At 34.9% G+C, this 4,410-nt stretch overlaps 1 long non-coding RNA gene across 2 annotated transcripts; it reads right to left on the bottom strand.

Annotated features, from left to right (window-relative positions):
* Positions 1-3,718, bottom strand: LOC112167086. 2 transcript variants are annotated; one of them, XR_002923589.2, is made up of 4 exons: positions 3,433-3,718; positions 2,389-2,461; positions 1,044-1,198; positions 1-245 (listed from the first exon to the last, which is right to left on the bottom strand). It is a non-coding gene; the product is annotated as an uncharacterized LOC112167086 (long non-coding RNA). The 2 variants fall into 2 exon arrangements; XR_002923588.2 differs by lacking the exon at positions 1,044-1,198 and having other exon boundaries at positions 3,433-3,716.
* Between the last annotated feature and the right edge of the window lie 692 nt (positions 3,719-4,410).

The following is a 4,410-nucleotide window of genomic DNA, read 5'->3' as shown; positions in this document are numbered from 1 at the left end:
TTTTCAATTAAACCCTTTCATTCAAGCATGGTAAACAAAAGTATTCATGTAGTAAATTATATCAATTAAGTAACTTCATATTACAAAATCATAGTATAATTAAACTGGTTTTCAAATATAGAACATGCTAGCTAGATTAGACTTGTCTTCTGATTGATTACATGAGTACTTGAAGGGGCTGATGATAGCTTGATATGATGCCACATGCCAACCATTTCCCATAAAGAAGTCGTACATCATAAAGCCTACAAAGACAAGCAATGACAAACATTAGTGAAGTTGGCTCTTCAATCGGTCCATCTCTCTGCTAAAATGAAAGCACATCAACGTAAAGCCTCATCAAACCAAATTCACTTATTAAATTCTCCATCTATCACATTTGACAATTGACCAGAACAGGCCATCAAAAGTAACACAAAATTCCACTGACAACCCATCATCACAAAACACCAAACAACACCAAAAGAGTCGCACAATTCAGCACAACCATAACAGACCAAGTAATCCGACTAATTCAAACAAGAAAACCTAGAAAACAATTCTCAAAATTGGAAAGACAATAATACATAATCCAATCTCTGGAAGGAAAATTCATGATCAAGAAGTTCGTAAATAATGTGTGTTTACTTTAAGAGATGCTGAGACCCCAAAAAAAAAAAAAAACTTTAAGAGATGATCATAAAATTTAAACCAACAGATGCATGAATACTTCACCTGAACATTATGATTGAGACAGACCCTTGGTATTAACAACATCGATCTATTGAATATTTCTTGTTCAACTGAAAAAAATTCTCACAGGGTATGTCTAAACATGAAATCAAAGCTACAACATGAAGGTCGGAATTCAATTTTGGTGATACTTCCACCATTGAGTTCAACAATGGTTAAGACTTACGAGGAGAAGAGAATATTGACCTAAATTTCATCTCTACATATTATGCTAGCTAGTTTCCTAATTCAGGCAAATGAATAGAGAACAAAGATTTTTTTTTTTGCTCAGACATTATCAATGAAAATCAATTCTTAAAACCTCCACTGACCATCATCTCATAGTCATATGACTCCATGGAAGAATGCATGCATCCACAAACTTCCCTGACTGCAAACAAGGAATGTAGTTCTGAAGCCATCCAATTAAAAGAGCTTGTGCTCGGTCCGGGTTGGATACAAGTCCCCACATACTTCTCTATCCATACTGTAGTAACAAATGAAATAAAGAACAAACATCACATCTATGTCTAAACACAAAATAAAAGCTAAAATGGTGAAGACTTGGAGAACAGAGGTACTAGTTACTATATTTTCCTGATGTTAGCTAGTTTCTTAAATGAGGACTGATTCATGCATGCATTATAAAAAAATGACTAGATGTCTAGACAAAACAGATAATTTCAACTTAAAGAACAATCAATTCTTTTGCTACCAACCTTAAACCAGCACTCTCTATTATCTCATAGTCGTAGGACTCTAAGAATAATAATGCATCCATAAATTCCCAAGTCCAAACAACATATCAAGTTCTGAAGCATCCATTGGAAAACAGGTATACTTCCAGGCTTTACTCACATGAACTGGTCAAAACTTTCCATTCCAGTTCATGCAAGTAAATGATCAAAACTTTGACTATCAGTTCATACAGCAAGCCCTATGGATATACAGACTGATCATACAACTAACCTTTAAGATGCACCTAAAATGAACCTCACCCATACGACTATCCACATCAACCAATCCGCATGAAGTAGCAGAACTTTCAAAGGGAAACCAATCCACACCAACCAGTAGGAATCAATACCGACAATACTACTAATATCAAGAATTCACTGCAAGTATTGTGAACTACATTTACTACGACTTTCTGATTAATGCTATGCAGTCATAATACCATATCAATAACAGCAGCACGGTTTAGATAAATATCTTCCCTGTAAAACAAATATGGATTGACCTCAATGAGCTTGTGTAGTACACATGCAAATCAATATAACCTATCAGAAACTAAATTTTTTGAACCAAAAAAGAAAAGACTATGCGATGCAATACAATGCCAAATTACTTTTTATGTCTAAAGCAAAGCAAAAATATGAGCTTATACCAATGGGCCTGAAATACTTTTCGAATAGATAAGATGAGTATATTTGTTCATTTCTGATAAAAGGATCTTGAGTAAAATAAGTAGTGAATTATGGAGCAGCAACAAACCAACAAAACTCAAACTGTTAGACCAAACAATTACAATTACTCCTTGCAGAAGGTGATCTTGATTTCATAGTACTAAACCTTGACACACTCCTTCCACCTTATGTGCAATTGAAGGGCAGGCTTTACTCAGCATATTTTTCAGTGCAATTGCTGTGAGAATAGGTCGAGTCAAAAATTATTTACCTCAGTTGTATGATCTTTCAAAGTGTGGTTACAGTTGTAGTTCCCATCATCAGAGCCTTGCCATATGAACTGTCTGCAACATTGTAAAGAAAAAAGATAAAGACATTGAAAGATGGATACACTAAATAGTATATCTAGTACGCTACAGCCTTAAAACATATGCTATCATATCTTTACAGAAATATACTGTGTTAACTCCAACTTTTGTTATCCCTTTTGTTTAGGGGATGTTGATGACCAACACAGGTAAAGTTATATGAAGAAATTTACCATATCCATTTAAACTCTAGTTGATCCGTGTTTTAAACCCCATGTTAAGCTCTCTATCATAGAGTATGCAGAATTATTAATGGCCATCCCAATAACCATACTGAATGACATGCAAAACGTCTACAAGCACATGAAAAGGAACAGAGAATTACCGAGTCCCAATCATTAAAGAACTACCGAGCCAAACCAATCCCAATTGTACAGCAATAAAGTACAATAGTAAAATTGCAACTATTCAATCATCTTCAAGAATAAATTGAAGAAACCAAAACTAAATTTTCATAATCTCTACAAAATAAGAATAAACCCACCAAAGGCACCCAAGAAAAGGAACAGAACTCTACACAGAAAACGTAGCCAAAATTACAGCCAAACAAACAGAGTCTCTAATCCTATAGTTACAGATTTTTTTTCAATTCTTATCTGCATTTATAAAGCAAGAAAATGGAGATAAGAACGAGACAAACTTAGGCACAGTAACAATTTCCAGGATTGGCACAGTAACAATTTCCAGGATTGGCACAGTAACAATTTATCAAAGCCTGACATACATTACGAACCAGAAACTAACAGAAATTTAGAATCGAAGCCATGAGATGAAGCAGAAACGAATTCCAGATATTGAAATCGAAACCCTAATAAAGGATGCGCACTAGTCGCGAGCATCGACAAGAAGATTCCATCATACCTTGCAAAGCAAAAAAAAAAAATCACAATTCGAAATCAGAAACCTAGCACTTTTAACCTGGGCGGAGCAAGGAGAAAGGTACTGACCACTAGAAATCGACGCCATGGAGGTCAAGCTATGCACGAATCGCTGCGAGTGAGATACAAGATCCGACGATGCTCATTTGAGGAAGAAAATGCTTGAATCGGACGCTGATCTTTCACGGACGGAGAGAGGTTTGGGAGAGAATGTCGTCGGAAAAAGAGAGAGGCGGTAAGGGAGTGAACGGTGAACCACTTTGAGTCCGCCAGTCGGAGTCTATGGACTCTGAGATGAAATCAATTAGATCTCGTAAGCTAGGATTCTGATTTCATAGTCGGAGTCTTGTTTTTCTTTTTTGTTTAATATACTTCGATCCAAAAAAAAAGAAAAAAGAAAAAAAATTTATAACTCATTTACGATATGCTTGAAAAGTAAGTCGTAAAAAACTAGTAAAATAACTCATTTACGGCATACATATTGTGCACGTTGTTAATAGCTTACTAAATTTATGGCACACATAAGATGCATGTCGTGATTCAGTAAATGATCCGAATAAAGACATTCAGACGGCACACATGAAATGTGCTCCGTAAATGACAGTCATTTACGGTGCACGTAAAATGTGCGCAGTAAAAGATTGATTTTGTTGCAATGAATTTTATCTATTACCTGAAGACATGAAAAGAGATGAGATGACCAATTAAATTCCAATTGATTACAAGAAACAAAAACACAAATCCAAAACCACTTGTAACATCTGACAATAAAAATAAATAAATAAATAAAATTATATTTGAGCTTATAGCGGCCAGAGCCTCAGAGGTGAAGATTTTCAGTCTTCACATATTTCACTTCATCGTTGTTACCCATTGGTAAACAGACTAATGTTTTGAGCTTCCTTAATTACAGAATCACTCCTTTGTTCTGTAACATTAGCTGTCTAAACTCAATAAACAAAAAAGAACACAGGCAAATAAGAGCTCTTATTACAATAAGAAAAAGAGTAAGGAAGAAGGACAATAAAATCTCAGACTCAAATTAAT

The sequence above is a fragment of the Rosa chinensis genome, chromosome 5, assembly GCF_002994745.2.
Source record: "Rosa chinensis cultivar Old Blush chromosome 5, RchiOBHm-V2, whole genome shotgun sequence".
NCBI lineage: Eukaryota > Viridiplantae > Streptophyta > Magnoliopsida > Rosales > Rosaceae > Rosa > Rosa chinensis.
The sequence above is the reverse complement of the archived record's forward strand: the minus strand, read 5'-3'. Positions and strand labels throughout refer to the sequence as shown.